This window comes from Bacillus rossius, chromosome 6 (assembly GCF_032445375.1).
Source record: "Bacillus rossius redtenbacheri isolate Brsri chromosome 6, Brsri_v3, whole genome shotgun sequence".
NCBI lineage: Eukaryota > Metazoa > Arthropoda > Insecta > Phasmatodea > Bacillidae > Bacillus > Bacillus rossius.
Window position 1 is genome coordinate 36755456 of NC_086334.1, and position 21242 is coordinate 36776697.

The following is a 21242-nucleotide window of genomic DNA, read 5'->3' on the forward strand; positions in this document are numbered from 1 at the left end:
TGCTAGACTGTGTGTAATATAGTTACCCAAATAACACTAAAACAACAAAAATGAATTAAATAATAAATAACCATCTCTTTTAAAACTATAACGTGTCAGAACTGAGTGTTATTGTGCAAACAAAGACTAATTTTAGCAAAGATTATTGCACGAAGTAAGGGAGGTAGGGTTATATGAATGGTCAAAATAAGTTTTTATAGCAACTGATCTTGAGAAAATGATTTTTTTGTTTGTGTAGGCCTCAACTTTGACAGCTGAGTAAAGTTTATTTAAACAAAGGCACAGCATTTCAATAAGTGTTTTATTTTTTAATGAATTTCTGAATTATAACCTTGTCACAAATTTTTATGTAGGATACATACAGATGCAAGTTTATTATAAACTGAACTATTAGTATTAATGTTTATACGTTTCATTTAGAAAATAAATTTAGCTCATATTGTTACATGAATTAATATATCTGATACGCTTACTTGCGTTATTAAAATAACTTGCATTAACTTCGGAACAATTGTAACGTGTCCCAAATTTTCGGTTGTAAACGCAAACCAAATATTTTCATTTAATTATATTATTAATTGATGTCATGTTATGTTGATAGAACTAACAAAAAACGGCGAAATATAAATTCAAATTTTTGATATTCGTGCTTTATTGTTTGGATATTTATTTTGGCAATTTTTCATAGTTTAAGCACTTATGAAAATATTTACATAAAATTCTTATAAATGTTTTTTGAGATTCTTTAATTATGTGTGATGATTCTGCTAATATTTGTTGAGATAATTGAGGTAGATTACCGGTATTTTACCATTGGTTTTGTATTTTGTATTACGTTAGCTACTTTTAAAATACTTTTAAGTCATTTGGATGGTTGGTTAAGTTTTGTTAGCTTAATTTAAAACATTGTTTAATCGTGTGAATGGCTGGAGGGATAAGGTAATTTAATTTCGAACACTGTTCAATTATTTGAATGATTGGTTGTATACAATATTCATTTAAAATACTGTATATTGGTGTAAATGTTTGGGTAAGTTACGTTAGCCACATTAAAAATACTTAACGGCGTTCTTCGGGATAGGTGTTATTCAAAAAACCATTAAATGTTCTTAATGGAGAACCTTCTCTAGAAAATTAGCATTACTTGAAATAGGGATAACAATCTGCAGGTAGAGAAGTAAAGATTGTGTTAGGTAAGTTCCGGGAAGAGGAGTGGCAGATTTAGCATTTAAAACTGCAGAATAAAAAGTACGAATTTTTGAAAAATTTAAATATTTAAGCTTTGTGAAACGATTAATAACCATGCAACATTTTTAAATAATCAATATTAATATTACAAGAGTGACATATTTTTAATTATATAATCTTGATTTTTGAAATAAATGCTTTTTTTTTCGGATGAGGTTGTACTAACCAGCGAAATGATTTTTTTTCCGTATCTAAACTACCGCGTTATTATTTTCCTGCCTAGTATTTTGTTAGTACAATATATAGTACACAATATATAGTGCACAAAATAATTTATTACGGTTGTGGCAAACAACAGTTAACTGGTGTCACTGCTACAAAAGTTTAACATTATTTAGCCAAACTTGTGTTGTGAATGTATTACACTGAAATAAATAATAAAATCACTTCAGGCTATATAAAAAAAAAAGATTGTCAAAATTAAATGATATCGTAGCTTTCGTCCATTCGAAACCTAAATTGGGCGGAGACAAAACAAAATACAGAAAAAAACTTATTTTGTAATAAATGAGGCAATAAAATTAGTTATAGGTATCTAATTTCTTAATTTATTTACTTGAATGAAAATAAATTTGCCATTAGAATCATCATTTGTTGATAACCGCCGTTCTAACAAAATGTAAAACTCAGATTAACGTATATTTCCGTATACATAGCCTACTTTAGCAAAATATCTCCAGAGTGACGTCACAAATTGCTAGCCAGTGAAAGAGAAAGGTGCGCAAAAGGATACATATATAACTTCACGATGATTCACCCGTTATGTTCACAGTTGACAGAACAGAAGAACGAATGAATATCAAGCAATGATTTGTGTAACATTTTCTTAAGTGTTATGAGTACGTAATAAATATTCTCGCAGAAACTGTATGGTGTTATGTAGGCTGAAGTATCTATTTATTCGATTTTTTATTTATTAGAAAACAATTTGATCCGATTTCCGCATAGGTAGTTGAGAAGTGTAATTAGGATAAGAAATTTTAAGCTCAATATTGTGCTAAAACAGATTAAGATAAATTGTAATTGGAACCGAATTAGGGGTTCATATGTAAAAATACAAATGTTTGTTAAGTGACACAATATTTCTGTAAACCTTTGTGTTCTGTACCATTACAAGAAGGAACAACCATATTTCTATACATTTGAGAATAATAACAGTAGTATTACAGAATTATTTTTATTTGGTTTCATATAGAACTTCTATAAGCACTCGAACTATGGTCAATGGACTGGGAATGTTGCGTTTAATGCCGATTATAATTTGTTGTGTTTGTTGCCAGCCAAACTTGTTTAACTATATGATAGAACCTTACACTTAGTACGTGTGGTTTCCAAGTGATGTTATGTTCTCTGGATTATGTAATTACAGTTTCCCTTATACGAATGTACCGAACAAATATAAAGTGTTGTGGTGTATACCACCATTGAAATATAAGAAACCTCTTAGTTAACACTAGGAAAATAACAAATGCAAGTGACAAGTAGCTCATTTGACATTGAACAAGAGGATCGTTCCAAAGAGAGGTTGCACCCTCCTTCCTGAGCGAGCCTTTTGTGACGTTGCAAGTTGTTTCTTGTTTCATTACAAAGAAAAATTGAAAAAGTAAGCCATAAATTGCACCATTTTAAAACATATTTGCAACATTGCAAATAATTGCTTGAATATCTTTCACACTTGGGGTTGGCTAATGACTAAATTTCGAATAAAATTTTCTATTTACTCATTGATATAACGTTACGTTAACCATGCAAGCACATTTGTTGAAATGCAGCATGTACTTTGTATGGTGTATTGTATGGTGTACAATTAACAGCATCTTTCATGTACTTTATTTTAATAATTCTTGGGAATTTTTTTTCCAGAACTAATTGATATGTTCTCGCCCCTTAAATACAGGTAACGAGATGCTGGCCCGTTACCATCACATGCAAGGTCTCAATAGTATATAAACAACATTATTCTAATGTATTGTTATTGTGGTGACTAGCGAATGAATGCAGCAGAGTAGTTGGAAATAGGGGGTTCAAGCACAGGCGGAGGAGCCAGGAGCCCGCCATCTTGGATGACGTCATCGGCGGCCATCTTGGATGACGTCATCGGCGGCCATCTTGGATGACGTCATCATGACCTTTGACCTTGACCTTTGACCTTGCTAATCTATGCTAATCTATGCCAATCTATGCCAATCTACGCTAATCTATGCCAATCTATGCCAATCTATGCTAATCTATGCCAATCTATGCTAATCCGTATGCTAATCTATGCTAATCTGTATGCTAATCCATGCTAATCTGTATGCCAATCCATGCTAATCCATCCGCCATTTTGTATTTCTAGAAATTTCCACCAACTTCGAATCGTGACGTCACCGTTGCACTTTTCGTCACGGCCGCCATCTTGGATTCGAATTTTTTTTTTTCGAACTTTTGAAATTCGATGTAATCATCAGCCGCCATCTTGTTTCGTCTGCTGGTGGCCGCCATCTTGTTTTCGTCTGCTGGTGGCCGCCATCTTGTTTCGTCTGCTGCAGGCCGCCATCTTGTGACGTCATATAGTTCTGTTGGTCGCCACCAGATAGCAGCAGGGATTATTTTATTTTTTTTCTTTAACTAAAATAATTTCAGTGCCGAGGCTGGGATTCGATCCATGGGACGTGAAAACGTCCAGGATGTCGTGGTTACGAGGCGGACACCTTGACCACTAGACCACGAGACCAATTGGGATATGGTGGAATAAATAATCTATATATGCCACGTACTGACGTCAAGTTTTATGATAAAAGGGGGGAGGGTGTCTTTGCCTTCCCAAATGCATGAAATTCAAATTATTATTATACCATCGCCATCTTTAATTCCAGCACAGACTACCAGATGGCGCCAAATTCAAAATATTAGTTAGGGAGTCGGCAGGCAGGTGTCGCATGCCGCCATCTGGGTTCTCAAGTTGGCTGGTAGATGTCGCTAGTATCGCGCGCCAAATTCAAAAATTAGTTGCCAGAGGCGCCGCCATCTTGGTTCTCAAGTTGGCTGGTAGATGGCGCCACCGTCACCATATTTTAGTTCATACAATCGATACCAGATGACGCCACCATCGCCATCTTTAGTTCCTAGTGTTGCTACCAGAGTGTGCCACCGTCGCCATCTTTAATTCTTAAAGTTACCGCCGGAGCGCGCCACCATCGCCATCTTTAATTCCTAAAGTCGCTACCGGATGGCACCACTGTCGGCCATCTTTAATTCAAGGTATTGTCGCCGGATGGTGCCAAGTTGGAATTTAAAAACCTACAAGTGTTATGCAATGTGTAACCAGTCGAGATAAGTTTGGAACCTGTAGCCATATTATTATTATTATTTATTAATGTATGTTTATTAAATATGATAGAGTATTTATAAAATATTGGTGTTGTGTAGAGTCTCTCTCTCTTCTTCTCGTAGTGGCAGACAGTTGTAGCAATTGTAGTCAGTTTGGAACCACTATACTACATCTCGACACTACTTAGAAATTATGCCTCCACTATTTTACCCGGACTTGGCACCGGGCAAGCATGGAACCAGAGGAGTAATGCAAGGGAATGGCTTTTCATTTGTTTGTAACAAACAAACCATACATCCGATTACATTATCCCAAGTATGCAGAGGGCTGCGGGATCGCTCCCTACTATCATCCATTTCGCTGTCGCTGGATGAAGCCATGATGATGAGAGCGTGGTTAGAAGCAGACTACCACGTTAGTGGAGCGATGCTGTGAGGCCCCAGAACTCGCTCGAAATATCCTGCACAACACATTCCAAAAACCCGGCGCAGCCTATGGTTGACGGCACAAACACCCTGAGTGGCTCTGCGTGTTTCCTCCTGCCCGAACACGCGCTGCTGTGAAAGCCTCTTCCCGAGCACAGACGTCACTCCCGCAGCAGACAATACAGGCGTATGCTACAGGAGCTAGAACAATTGAATAACCAAATATATTTAGACTACCCAACTTCATAAATGACATGAGACAATTCCTGTGCGATAATCATACTTTAAATGTTGTAATGTATGGAAATAAATACTCTCCACTCATTTTTCAAAAATCGACACTTAATTCGACATTCATATTCAAAATCAACACTCAATTAAACACTCATTCTCCATCTGCACCCGATACAGAACTAAGTTACAAAAATTAAGATACACCTCTTAATATCAACTGTTTAAATTTTATTAAATCATAAAATACAATTTATAAATATTCTTCATCCAACTAAACATTATTTTATTCTATATAACATCTACATCTTAGAGCATTAAGTATACTGTACATGTTTCTTTGATAACAGACAAATCTTTAATTTAATGATTGCATTTAATTTTTACAGTTAAATAATATTTTGAAAATTAAATGTTGACAAATTAATAACATGTCCAGCGGCCATATTGAAATTTTGTACTGTGATATAAATTTGAGGACAACGATCCTGAAGAAGCTAGTTGAATCATAGATCTCATCCAGTACCCGTGTACTGTGGTCAAAATGTCTTTTGATCCGTCTGCTGAGTATGCAGAGGTAACGTCTGGATTCCGTCGTGTGTTCTTCGTGACAGCTGATGGTCAGTTCCAGCTGGAGGTCTGCAACTTTGGTCATCACTGGGTGTCGAACTGTGATGAGGACAACCTAGATGTACGCAATCAAGCATGTAGTAAGGTCAACTGTGTTATATATCATATACGACCTGACAGTAAATTTCCCACAAGCTTAGACATACTTAAGGCTGCATCAGCAACCGAAACGTTACGTGTGCGTCCAGGACAAGCGTCAATGAAGTGTGAGTTGCGGCGTAGCACCGGCGCGGTTATCAGTTGGACGGAACAGTGTGACGGGCTTATTCACCACACCATTGAGGAAGAAAGTAATCAAGTATGGTGGGCTTCATGCAACTACCTGCAATGTAACCTACATAGTTTTAAGCCTCTGTACGAACCCGGTAGTTAGTACCACGTGACATCTATGAAATACATGCAAGAGAACCATTTTTGAAAAAAAAAAAACGAAAGTGTTGCACAACAATAAAGTTGGTACAACTGTATGACATTGTTTCCGTCATAATCGTGAAACTAATTATTATAATATTAAATAAGACTCATGCGCCAACTGTATACAATGAACCACGTACCACCAGTATGCTCTGAGCCATACGCAGTTTACTTATGAAGTGGAATATTTTTTGTTTTAAAATTACAATGTTTGTAACTCGAGAAATTTAATTTTAAAAGTTTTATAAATGGCTTGTTTTTAAAAATATATTATTATTATTTGCAATCTGTGGTTGCACGAGTATATGTCGACTTTCTTGTAATAAAAATAATGAATGTATTTCTCGACTTTAATTTAAGTAAACCCCCAAAGTGTATAACTTCAAATTAATATTTATTCGTGTAAAAATCCCTAAAGCAAATAGTGCATGCTTTGAAACGCAGGTTGAGGTCAACGGTTCGGAGCAGCATGCCAGGCCAGCGACCGGACGGAAAAAGTATTTCCGGGGTAAGGAATTTTGTTGACTGCCTGTGGGAGACGGGTCAGTCTTAAGGTGGTTTCATGCGAGGTCCTTCGTAATGAACAGACCCAACAAATCCGAAATTAATTTTGTAATACGCATGTCTAAAGGAAGTTCAATAATGCATACCATTAGTTTATAATGTATGAAACTACTGGTATGCATTAATACTAAAAATTAAACCACTAAACATATAAAAAAAAATTAATGTTTTTAAAAATATATATTTATAAACAGTCATCATCTTTAGAACCTGTGTTGGAAACCAGTATAAATTTACTCGATTTTTTTTAAAAGCTAACACATCAAATGAACGTTCAGGTGTGAACCCACCCTAGTGACTCGTCCATGACCTCACTGACGTCACACACAGAAATCCTTTATATACTCGAGCGAGCGCAACTCCAACCATTTGTATCGTGCCTTCATGATCGAGTTCTACCAGTCCACTAGTCCACGTCTTCAGTTCACCGCTGAGGTAAGATGCCCGCTCCCCGTTTATAAAAGAAATATTAGTATAACAGTGCATTGTTCAGATCCATGTCACATTAATATTAAAGTATTGTCATTCGTGCATTTCATTAGTTGTGAAGTAACACTATTCGCGGCTGAAGATTAACGGCTTATAGTAATAACTAAATTCGTTTGCAACTACTTATTTATTTTACAAGAAGCAAAAGCAGTAGTTAAAAATAATCTATATTGTTAACGTCTGTACTGTGGCGTCAACAAGCATCTAGATTTTAAATTTAACTCAAAATTAAAAACATTTTGAATGTCTAGCAATCATTACGATGAGTCAGATTATTCGGCTCTAAAAATCTACAACCTTTCGATAACACTTTAGGCATCGATCTGCATTCTATATTAGCTTATATATTCAGGTGCATTCAGATATTTTAAAATTGAAACATATTTCCTAAAAATAATTCATTAGCGAGAGTTAATTTCCTCTTTTTGCAAAAACCATGTATCTACTAGTTTTGTTACGATATATACCAACACACATCAAATCACGAGTGTCGTGGTGGCTAATATCTAAAAAACTTTACGGAGAATTACCGTCTCAAGAATAAGTAGAAGCACACTGGTGAAATCCAACACAAATCGTGCACGCTTATGCTTTATTCCTAACACGTCTGTAGGTTAGTTGTAAACTGTTTACATTGATCCCCTCTGCAACTCGTAGCTACAGTGTTGTGCTCCTATCTGGTAGACATGGCGCTCCGTAGTCTGGAGTGCGCGGTTCGATACCCATCTCGTCCAGTTTTATGTTATTACAAAAAAAAAGTTGTTCACTATGTCTATATATTGAAATCTTTCATAGTCACATTTACTGTATACGTTACGTCCAAGTGCAATTCTAGTATCGCATGCATTATTGTCTGCGAGCCATAATCTCGTAAGCAACCATGCTCAGTCCTCTTTCCCTGACTGAACCAAATGCCAGACATGCTCGGGGGGACCGATGACTTTATTTATTCTGACAAGCCACAAATTAAGATGTATTTATTTTAAATAATTATTTCCAATGTAACACTAGTAGGCTCATTATTAGTTTTTATAATTTATTGTGCATGTCCTTACACAGTTTTATTCTCTAGCATGAGTAATATGGATTTTCATACTAGTGTATTTTCACATAGAATAGTTATTTTCGTATTTATTAAACACATTTTTGACCATAGAATAGTTATTTTCGTATTTATTAAACACATTTTTGACTTGAGTGGTAGTTGACGTCTACATAATGTACTGTAATATCCTAGCGGCTTACATATATACCGCTGCTCTCAGGCATCGGTCCTATGCTATAGGGTACGGACAAGTCTTTGACCTCGCCTCAGCTGATGTAACCTGTAATTTTATCACGTCTCAACTGATGCATACGTAGTCTGTGTTAACGTCCTACTGCAGGCACGAGCCTTCAGTCCGCCACAGTCAGAAGCCTACACATACTTGTAAAAAGTATTACACTTGTGATTGTTATTTTATGTAGTGTCACATGCAGTTGTAGCCATGAAACCATTTACGATACCCTGGGAACAATGTAGGGACCACATTAGGAAGTAATATTTTTCTTGTTGTACTTATGCTGAAATCATATATCCTAAAGTGTCTGGCCACATACAGGAAAAGGACGCATAGTTGGCAGCACACTATGCTATGAGCAGCGATACATTAATTTATATAGATTATGTTTTTATTTTAAATATCAGTGTAAGTATGTCTAGTATTCCAGCAATAAAACAGCAGAGCTACTTCCTTTCATTATACGTAAATGCTCCCCTGACTGCATGGGGTGCTCGAGACATGTCGGGACACGACTCAGACTGTCATGAAGCGCGCGCCGCCTGTCTGAAGAGAGTGGTGTAAGAGAGGTGGTGGTGGGGGGAGGGGGGGAGCTTCAACATACCTTCTGAAAGGTTTCCATTAGTGCTCTGACCCAGCGCAGAGCTACGTGAAATTATATATGCACTGCGAGTCCATTTCCTTACATCGCGCACGATATTACTGAGTCCCATACCTTATTAAATCATAAATATTATTTATATTTTTGTTAACTCGTTATTTACATTTGCTGCGTATTTCATTACAAATATATTCTTAATGAATAAAGTTTTTTCACGCACGATACCTAGCACTGTATCACGTAGCGGTAGACGGTCTGTTAGAGTCTCGTCGGCTAGTACACACATTTCCTACCAGTACAATTAATTATTATAAAGCTAGTGTGACCTGCTTATGTTTACACAGGAAATATTACAGCTTCAAACTGTTGACACATTTTTTTTTGTCAAGTTCTCAGTAATACATAAATTTTTTTTAACAAGTTGGTGGTCCTGCTTATACACTTTCATCTGTTTTTATGCAAGTGACTGCTGGTTATTCTTCGAAATAGTATTTTAACTAGTATTTCGTTGGTAGGTATCTACTTCTCCGTCGAACCGCATCGAGGCTTCTCTGCAGGATCCGGAGCTGATAGCAAGAGATATAGCATCATCATCATCATCATCATCCACGTCTGCTGATATTTCAGTTAGTTCAGGGGTAGGCGCGATGGGTCCTAGTTGTCGCTTTTGCAAGAAGTTATTTACGGCCTGGAAAAATGCCTTACGTCATGAACGACAGTGTGCAGACGCACCTAACCTAGAAATGCACCTCTGCGAGAAATGCGGCACTACATTTGCTCGTTGGGGTAACCTACAGCGCCATTTGAAGATCTGTACCGGCACACATACATCTCGCAGCAAGCATTGTCGGTACTGCTACAGGCAGTTTACGAGGACCTTCGATGCTCGTAGGCATGAGGATTCCTGTACTGGAAACCAGGCTCGAGCAGTTAATGCTCTTTGTGATAAGTGCGGAAATGTTTTTGCCCGGCGCGACAATTTAGCAGCACACCGCTTGGTATGTCGTGGGTCTGCGGCGACGACTCCAGCTCTCCCGACTCGGTGCACAATGCTTGTGAGTGATGAGCAGCAAGCCTCTACTTCTAGAGCAGTTCAACCCATGGTGTTGCCTAATACCTCAACATCCCAGGCCACATCAACCATTGAGCCAGAAGATATTAATAATAATAATGATTTCGTTGAAGTGGCTCGTGCATTCAGTGGTAGTTTGCGCACCTTCGTAGCCGGGAACAATTTCGACCGTTCATTGGATATCTGTACATATCTTGAGACGATGGAGGATAGAATAGTTGCGCAGCTAACTGAGATTGTAGAGGCAACTGGGGCCGTAAAATTTAATATGTGGCTCGAGTGCAATTATGCAAAACCAGCACCATTCGACGACAGTGCAGACCTGCGTGCCTTCAAGACCCCCAACATCCCTCTATACAATGTAGATGATGTTGCTATAGCTGTTCGAAATAGTATTTTGAACATCTGTAAGGAGGAGGACGAGTACATGAGCAAAGGTTCTGGCTGGTCGCTGACGTCAGTGAAGTGCATACAACTTCGTGTCAGCAAGCTCGACCCACTGCGTGCATCTTCCTATCTGCCTCTGCCACCATCGATTGCTATCAAACATGCTGTACTTAATCCCCAGAACGAAGATCAAGAATGTTTCAAGTGGGCCATTATCTCCAAGTTTGTTGGGGGATTTAATGTGTGTCGAGTTGACCAACGATACCTGAACCTGGAGACACAATTTAACTTTGACGGACTTGATTTCCCTACACCAGTCAAACAGATTAATGTCTTTGAGCGACACAACCCAACCGTGTCAGTTAATGTCTATACTCTCGGTGAAGAGAATAAGGTGGTCCCAATTCGGGTTGTTGATGAAGAGAAGCAGCAGCATTTCGATCTTCTGCTAATATCCGATGTCGATCACAAGCACTACTGCCTCATAACGGACTTTTCACGGCTGATACGGTCTCAGGTAACCAATCACAATGAAAGAATATATATATGTAAGAGATGCTTCAAATCATTTGATGATCAACTCCGAGTGACTGGAATGACGGGACAACAGTGCCTGGAACAACATAGGAGGTACTGTGTTCCTCATGCACCTGTGCGTGTTGAAATGCCGCTTCCAGACAAGGATGGAAACCCACCCAGGCTGGAATTCACCAACTTCCACCACATGGGTAAACTGCCTATAGTTGTGTATGCAGACTTCGAGGCCATGCTAACCAAGGTGGACTCATGTCAGCATGACCCCAATATAGCATACACAGAGAAGTACCAGAAGCATGAGCCATATAGCTATGGTATATACATCAAGGTGGACAATGCTCGTATACCCACACACCTTACAGCAAACCTGCCACAGGAACCGATTATATACCGAGGTGTGGATGCTGCGAGTAGGTTCATGGAGGATATAGTTGAAATTGGGAACAAAGTGAAGGATATATATGCTACCTCCATCCCAATGACACCTCTGACACGGACCCAGTACATTACCTTCAACCATGCAGCACAATGCTGCTACTGCCACAAACCCTTCACTGCATCAAACTATAGGGTGAAGGATCATGATCATTTTACAGGAAATTACATTGGACCTTCCTGTAATGGCTGTAACATGTTGCGTCGTAGACCAAAGAAGCTAGTAGTCTTCTTCCATAATCTCGGCTACGACCAGCACTTTATTGTCAAGCAGCTTGGGTATGACACTAAGGAGATCTTCATCATACCACACAGTGAAGAGAAAATGATAACATTCTCGAAGAAGCTTGGTGATAGGTTCTCAGTCCAGTTCATTGACACACTTAGATTCATGACATGCTCCCTGTCTACACTAGCACATAACCTACCACCAGCACAGTTTGTCACCACCATGAAGTTTTTCGATCCCACCTGTGTGTCGCTCGTCATGCGGAAGGGAGTATTCCCATATGATCACATTGATTCCTGGGAACGTCTGGACGAACAACAGCTACCGCCCAAGGAGGCTTTCTTTAACATTCTCACCGACTCTACCATTAGCGATGAGGATTATGTTCATGCACACACCGTCTGGGATGCCTTTCATTGCTCGACATTGGGGGAGTATAGCGATGTATACCTAAAGTCAGATGTTTTGATCTTATGTGATGTTTTCGAGAGCTTCCGCAGCCTTTGTCTTGACACGTATGGTCTAGATTGTGCGCATTACGTCAGTGCACCAGGATTTACTTTTGATGCCATGCTCAAGACTACCCAAGTTCGGTTGGACCTGCTCACAGATTATGACATGCATTTATTTGTTGAGTCAGGCATCCGAGGTGGGGTGGCACAGTGCATGAAAAGGCACTGCGTGGCAAACAATGCCTATGCACCTGAGACACACAACCCCACCAAACCTTCATCGTCTCTTGCATACCTAGATGCCAACAATTTGTACGGTTGGGCCATGTCTTGCCCTCTACCACACAGTGACTTTCAGTGGAGCAATGATACGAACATTGATTTTACCAGCATACCTGATGATAGTGATATTGGCTACATTGTGGAGTGTGACGTCGAGTATCCAGTAGAATTACATCCGTCCCACCGGGATCTACCCTTCCTTCCTAGGAATGAGTGTCCTCCCAATTCTACCCAATCTAAACTTCTCACCACTCTCTCCAACAAATCCCACTACGTTATCCATTACATTAACCTCAAACAAGCAATTTCCCACGGTCTCCGCCTAACTCATATCCATAGAGTCCTACATTTTCGTCAGTCAGCATGGTTGCAGCCATACATAGCATTGAACACTGGAAAACGACAAGCCGCACAGAACGACTTTGAGAAAGACTTTTTCAAACTAGCTAATAATGCTACTTTTGGGAAATTGATGGAGGCGAAACGTAAGAGGCAAGTAATGGAGCTGGTGTGCTGTGAAGAGCGCCTCCGCAAGCTTGTGGCTCGCCCCACCTTCAAAGACTACACAGTCTATGATCAGAGTCTGGCACTGGTGCACCTTCAGCACGAGAAAATAATGTTCGACAAGCCAATATATGTTGGATTTGCCGTTCTTGACCTCTCCAAGACTTTGATGTACCACTTCCATTATGATGTGATGAAACCCAGGTATAATGATAGGCTTGAGCTAGCCTACATGGATACAGACAGCTTTATTTATCAGATTGATACTCATGATTTCTACTCTGATTTGCAGTCTGACCATGCACTGTTAGACCACTTTGACATGAGTGGTTACCCTACCAACCATGTCCTGCACTCTGCGACCAATTCTAAAGTAATCGGGAAATTCAAAGATGAGTGCTGTGGCCGACCCATGACAGAATTTATCGGCTTGAGGGCTAAGCTGTACGCCCTAAAGTGCAGTGACATTGTAACCAAGAAGGCCAAAGGTGTGCAAAGGTCTGTGATTAAAAACCGAATCACTTTTGAGGACTACCTACGTACACTACACCAGGAGTCTACATTGCGTGTAAAAGTGCGATCTATACGCTCCTACCACCATGATATCTATTCCGAGTGCACCAACAAACTAGCACTTACTTGGACAGATAACAAAAGAGTTATCCAGGATGATGGTATACATACGCTACCCCATGGCTACGTTGGGTAATGGAGGCTTATCACATGTATTTATACATTTTTTATTTAGGCCTTCTCTTCCCCGTCCTCTTTGCTGTCATCTTTTGTTGTAATTAATGCTGGGAAGTATGTTTCAGCGATGGTTATTTTTCCCTCAATGTTTGCACATATTTACCCTCCCCTTGTGTTCTTATGGGAATTGTTTTCATTTTTCAGCTTCGTGGGGGGGTAACACAGCCAGGCATGGCACTTGGGATAATGTAATCGGATGGATGGTTTGTTTGTTACAAACAAATGAAAAGCCATTCCCTTGCATTACTCCTCTGGTTCCATGCTTGCCCGGTGCCAAGTCCGGGTAAAATAGTGGAGGCATAATTTCTAAGTAGTGTCGAGATGTAGTATAGTGGTTCCAAACTGACTACAATTGCTACAACTGTCTGCCACTACGAGAAGAAGAGAGAGAGACTCTACACAACACCAATATTTTATAAATACTCTATCATATTTAATAAACATACATTAATAAATAATAATAATAATATGGCTACAGGTTCCAAACTTATCTCGACTGGTTACACATTGCATAACACTTGTAGGTTTTTAAATTCCAACTTGGCACCATCCGGCGACAATACCTTGAATTAAAGATGGCCGACAGTGGTGCCATCCGGTAGCGACTTTAGGAATTAAAGATGGCGATGGTGGCGCGCTCCGGCGGTAACTTTAAGAATTAAAGATGGCGACGGTGGCACACTCTGGTAGCAACACTAGGAACTAAAGATGGCGATGGTGGCGTCATCTGGTATCGATTGTATGAACTAAAATATGGTGACGGTGGCGCCATCTACCAGCCAACTTGAGAACCAAGATGGCGGCGCCTCTGGCAACTAATTTTTGAATTTGGCGCGCGATACTAGCGACATCTACCAGCCAACTTGAGAACCCAGATGGCGGCATGCGACACCTGCCTGCCGACTCCCTAACTAATATTTTGAATTTGGCGCCATCTGGTAGTCTGTGCTGGAATTAAAGATGGCGATGGTATAATAATAATTTGAATTTCATGCATTTGGGAAGGCAAAGACACCCTCCCCCCTTTTATCATAAAACTTGACGTCAGTACGTGGCATATATAGATTATTTATTCCACCATATCCCAATTGGTCTCGTGGTCTAGTGGTCAAGGTGTCCGCCTCGTAACCACGACATCCTGGACGTTTTCACGTCCCATGGATCGAATCCCAGCCTCGGCACTGAAATTATTTTAGTTAAAGAAAAAAAATAAAATAATCCCTGCTGCTATCTGGTGGCGACCAATAGAACTATATGACGTCACAAGATGGCTGCCTCCAGCAGACGAAAACAAGATGGCAGCCACCAGCAGACGAAAACAAGATGGCGGCCACCAGCAGACGAAACAAGATGGTGGTTGATGTTTACATCGAATTTCAAAAGTTCGAAAAAAAAATTCGAATCCAAGATGGCGTCCGTGACACAAAGTGCAACGGTGACGTCACGATTCGAAGTTGGTGGAAATTTCTAGAAATACAAAATGGCGGATGGATTAGCATGGATTGGCATACAGATTAGCATGGATTAGCATACAGATTAGCATAGATTAGCATACGGATTAGCATAGATTGGCATAGATTAGCATAGATTGGCATAGATTGGCATAGATTAGCGTAGATTGGCATAGATTAGCATAGATTTGCAAGGTCAAAGGTCAAGGTCAAAGGTCATGATGACGTCATCCAAGATGGCCGCCGATGACGTCATCCAAGATGGCCGCCGATGACGTCATCCAAGATGGCCGCCGATGACGTCATCCAAGATGGCGGGCTCCTGGCTCCTCCGCCTGTGCTTGAACCCCCTATTTCCAACTACTCAGCAGATTCCAACTCTTCAGAATTGTTTCCAGTAGACGCAGCGTCGCACTGCGTGGCTGCGACTGGTTGATAATCGCTGGCTCCTCTGTGACATTGTGGGCATTGGTGAATCAAGCTTGTCGTGAATGTCAGTGCGCTTGCAAACTGACTCCCCTGCTGCAGCTCATACACCGGTCGTCACTGGGTTCTGATGTACTTTGTAATAATTAAGATAGTTTCTGAACCAGAACAGTTGATAAGCTACGGTCCTGAATCAAAAAAGGTAAATTTAAAATGTGTCGTAACTTTATCTTTGAGCCTCATTTAGAAAATGTTAACATACTCACCTTTCATTGTTAGGTACATATTTTTTTACACAATCCCGCATAACCCTGCAAGTTATAAAAATTCTTCCAATGTATGAATTTCCCAATTACATACATATTGATAATGCCGAATGTGGACTTTATATATATATACACATGCATACTTACACATATATGTATAATAATTGAAAGAAAATGTTTGCTTCAATGTCTCCCCTATAAATAATAAATGAATTACCTATATGATTAAATATCCGTGTTCTTAGTGGATATAACTAGGAAAATCTGCATAATTTGTATGTATTTTGGTAGTTATTAAAAAAGTACAATTAAACTTACAATATTATGAATTGTCATACCTCTAATGTTAAATTTTACTCTTGTACCGATAGCACACTGTATCTAAGTAACATAATTAAGATGTCACAGATATAATATTTAATACTTACTAATTTTATTCGACAATGTGTTTCCGATTCATTTGACTTCTTGCAAATGGGTTATAAATTAAGTATAACTCCAGAGACGTACCAAATTAGGTTACCTTGAGAAACTCATGACGTCAGCGTGTATGGTTTATGTGTTAGGGAAAATTTATTCAAATACTGTGTATTAAAAAAGTGCATGACATGGTATATTATTGTTTTATTTTGAAACAATTAACCCCAATTATTGCGAACACCATGGTAATATGCTTAAAAAATGTGTGAACTCTGGAGTGTATGAGAAGTTATTTCCAGGCCGGCCGTCGAATCGTCCGGTTTTAGGATCGAGTATAAATGACAGAACTTCGACTATCATCCCTTTTCTACGTGTGTCTAAAGCCAGTCAGGAGCGTGGAAAACCCCCCGTGAAAAGCCTGACTCGAATGACAATTGAAATGTTTTCCTAACTTAAATTAAACTAAGCTAAAGTGTGTGGGAAAGGGGCCAATTTAAGGTAGGACCTAGGCGTGTCTCAGGGCAAACCCTATACACTAGAATAAATACCAATTATTTAAGTTAAATACAAAGCGCCATATATTGCGTTTAGGACCTTGTAGTTGGATTTTTATATTTCAGTTTTAAACGGAGAAATAAAATGGTTTTTTCAGGGCCTGTAATGGGCGAGTGAAGCTATTGCCTGCAAGGAAAACAGGGCACGCGATCTTGTTGCTGTCCGTCGGCATTAAAAGTGTCGGCCCAGACAAAAATTCTGAAAAGTATATTTTGTTAAGAAACGTTACAGCTTTCACTTGGTACATGGCTGATATTCGGCCAATACTTGGTATGAGTCCTGGAGTCGTTTTTATAAAATGCAAGTTTTTGAAATATGTACCTTCTTTGACCTTATATATTTTAAAGAATACTATTAATAAATACTATTTTTTTTAGTTAAATACAAAGCGTCATATCTTGCGTTTAGGACCTTGTAGTTGGATTTTTATATTTCAGTTTTAAACGGAGAAATAAAATGGTTTTTTCAGGTCCTGTAATGGGCGGGTGAAGCTATTGCCTGCAAGGAAAACAGGGCACGCGATCTTGTTGCTGTCCGTCGGCATTAAAAGTGTCGGCCCAGACAAAAATTCTGAAAAGTATATTTTGTTAAGAAACGTTACAGCTTTCACTTGGTACATGGCTGATATTCGGCCAATACTTGGTATGAGTCCTGGAGTCGTTTTAATATAAAGTAAGTTTTTGAAATATGTACCTTTTTCGACCATAAATAATTTTAATAATACTATTAACAAATACTAAGTTTTTAAATTAAATACAAAGCGCCATATCTTTCGTTTAGTATCTTGTAGGTGGATTTTTAAATTTCAGTTTTAAACAGATAAATAAAATGGTTTTTTCAGGTCCTGTAATGGGCGGGTGAAGTTATTGCCTGCAAGTAAAACTGGGCGCGCGATCTTGTTGCTGTCCGTCGGCATTAAAAGTGTCGGCCCAGACAAAAATTCTGAACAGTATATTTTGTTAAGTAAGGTGACAGCTTTCATTTGGTACATGGCTGATATTCGGCCAATACTTGGTATGAGTCCTGGAGTCGTTTTTATAAAATGCAAATTTTTGAAATATGTACCTTCTTTGACCTTATATAAATTAAAGAATACTATTGATAAATACTATTTTTTTAGTTAAATACAAAGCATATTATCTTTCGTTTAGGACCTTGTAGTTGTATTTATATATTTCAGTTTTAAACGGAGAAATAAAATGGTTTTTTTTAGGTCCTGTAATGGGCGGGTGAAGCTATTGCCTGTAAGTAAAACTGGGCGCGCGAACTTGTTGCTGTCCGTCGGCATTAAAAGTGTTGGCCCAGACAAAAATTCTGAACAGTATATTTTGTTAAGTAAGGTGACAGCTTTCATTTGGTACATGGCTGATGTTCGGCCAATACTTGGTATGAGTCCTGGAGTCGTTTTTATAAAATGCAGGTTTTTGAAATATGTACCATCTTTGACCTTATATAATTTAAAGAATACTATTAATAAATACTATTTTTTTTAGTTAAATACAAAGCATCTTATCTTGCGTTTAGGACCTTGTAGGTCGAATTTTATATTTCAGTTTTAAACAGAGAAATAAAATGGTTTTTTCAGGTCCTGTAATGGGCGGGTGAAGCTATTGCCTGCAAGTAAATCTAAGCGCGCGAACTTGTTGCTGTCCGTCGGCATTAAAACTGTCGGCCCAGACATAAATTCTGAACAGTATATTTTGTTAAGAAATGTTACAGCTTTCATTTGGTATATGGCTGATATTCGGCCAATACTTGGTATGAGTCCTGGAGTCGTTTTTATAAAATGCAAATTTTTGAAATATGTACCTTCTTTGACCTTATATAAATTAAAGAATACTATTGATAAATACTATTTTTTTTAGTTAAATACAAAGCATATTATCTTTCGTTTAGGACCTTGTAGTTGTATTTATATATTTCAGTTTTAAACGGAGAAATAAAATGGTTTTTTTTAGGTCCTGTAATGGGCGGGTGAAGCTATTGCCTGTAAGTAAAACTGGGCGCGCGAACTTGTTGCTGTCCGTCGGCATTAAAAGTGTCGGCCCAGACAAAAATTCTGAACAGTATATTTTGTTAAGTAAGGTGACAGCTTTTATTTGGTACATGGCTGATGTTCGGCCAATACTTGGTATGAGTCCTGGAGTCGTTTTTATAAAATGCAGGTTTTTGAAATATGTACCTTCTTTGACCTTATATAATTTAAAGAATACTATTAATAAATACTATTTTTTTTAGTTAAATACAAAGCATCTTATCTTGCGTTTTGGACCTTGTAGGTCGAATTTTATATTTCAGTTTTAAACAGAGAAATAAAATGGTTTTTTCAGGTCCTGTAATGGGCGGGTGAAGCTATTGCCTGCAAGTAAATCTAAGCGCGCGAACTTGTTGCTGTCCGTCGGTATTAAAACTGTCGGCCCAGACAAAAATTCTGAACAGTATATTTTGTTAAGAAATGTTACAGCTTTCATTTGGTATATGGCTGATATTCGGCCAATACTTGGTATGAGTCCTGGAGTCGTTTTTATAAAATGCAAATTTTTGAAATATGTACCTTCTTTGACCTTATATAAATTAAAGAATACTATTGATAAATACTATTTTTTTTAGTTAAATACAAAGCATATTATCTTTCGTTTAGGACCTTGTAGTTGTATTTATATATTTCAGTTTTAAACGGAGAAATAAAATGGTTTTTTTTAGGTCCTGTAATGGGCGGGTGAAGCTATTGCCTGTAAGTAAAACTGGGCGCGCGAACTTGTTGCTGTCCGTCGGCATTAAAAGTGTCGGCCCAGACAAAAATTCTGAACAGTATATTTTGTTAAGTAAGGTGACAGCTTTTATTTGGTACATGGCTGATGTTCGGCCAATACTTGGTATGAGTCCTGGAGTCGTTTTTATAAAATGCAGGTTTTTGAAATATGTACCTTCTTTGATCTTATATAATTTAAAGAATACTATTAATAAATACTATTTTTTTTAGTTAAATACAAAGCATCTTATCTTGCGTTTCGGACCTTGTAGTTGGATTTATATATTTCAGTTTTAAACGGAGAAATAAAATGGTTTTTTTCAGGTCCTGTAATGGGCGGGTGAAGTTATTGCCTGCAAGGAAAACAGGGCGCGCGATCTTGTTGCTGTCCGTCGGAATTAAAAGTGTCGGCCCAGACAAAAATTCTGAACAGTATATTTTGTTAAGAAATGTTACAGCTTTCATTTGGTATATGGCTGATATTCGGCCAATACTTGGTATGAGTCCTGGAGTCGTTTTTATAAAATGCAAATTTTTGAAATATGTACCTTCTTTGACCTTATATAAATTAAAGAATACTATTGATAAATACTATTTTTTTAGTTAAATACAAAGCATATTATCTTTCGTTTAGGACCTTGTAGTTGTATTTATATATTTCAGTTTTAAACGGAGAAATAAAATGGTTTTTTTTAGGTCCTGTAATGGGCGGGTGAAGCTATTGCCTGTAAGTAAAACTGGGCGCGCGAACTTGTTGCTGTCCGTCGGCATTAAAAGTGTTGGCCCAGAAAAAAATTCTGAACAGTATATTTTGTTAAGTAAGGTGACAGCTTTCATTTGGTACATGGCTGATGTTCGGCCAATACTTGGTATGAGTCCTGGAGTCGTTTTAATATAAAGTAAGTTTTTGAAATATGTACCTTTTTCGACCTTAAATAATTTTAATAATACTATTAACAAATACTAAGTTTTTAAATTAAATACAAAGCGCCATATCTTTCGTTTAGTATATTGTAGGTGGATTTTTAAATTTCAGTTTTAAACAGATAAATAAAATGGTTTTTTCAGGTCCTGTAATGGGCGGGTGAAGTTATTGCCTGCAAGTAAAACTGGGCGCGCGATCTTGTTGCTGTCCGTCGGCATTAAAAGTGTCGGCCCAGACAAAAATTCTGAACAGTATATTTTGTTAAGTAAGGTGACAGCTTTCATTTGGTATATGGCTGATGTTCGGCCAATACTTGGTATGAGTTCTGGAGTCATTTTAATATAATGCAAGTTTTTGAAATATGTAACTTATTTGACCTTAAATAATTTTAATAATATTATTAACAAATACTAAGTTTTTAAATTAAATACAAAGCGCCATATCTTGCGTTTTGGACCTTGTAGGTCGAATTTTATATTTCAGTTTTAAACAGAGAAATAAAATGGTTTTTTCAGGTCCTGTAATGGGCGGGTGAAGCTATTGCCTGCAAGTAAAACTAAGCGCGCGAACTTGTTGCTGTCCGTCGGCATTAAAACTGTCGGCC

The 21242-nt window shown here is 38.2% G+C and overlaps 1 long non-coding RNA gene across 1 annotated transcript; it reads left to right on the forward strand.

The window, feature by feature from the left end:
• The first annotated feature begins 1665 nt into the window (after positions 1 to 1665).
• On the forward strand, positions 1666 to 16600 carry LOC134533034 (uncharacterized). The gene is made up of 2 exons (XR_010075238.1): positions 1666 to 2127; positions 15693 to 16600. It is a non-coding gene; the product is annotated as an uncharacterized LOC134533034 (long non-coding RNA).
• The last annotated feature ends 4642 nt before the right edge of the window (positions 16601 to 21242 follow it).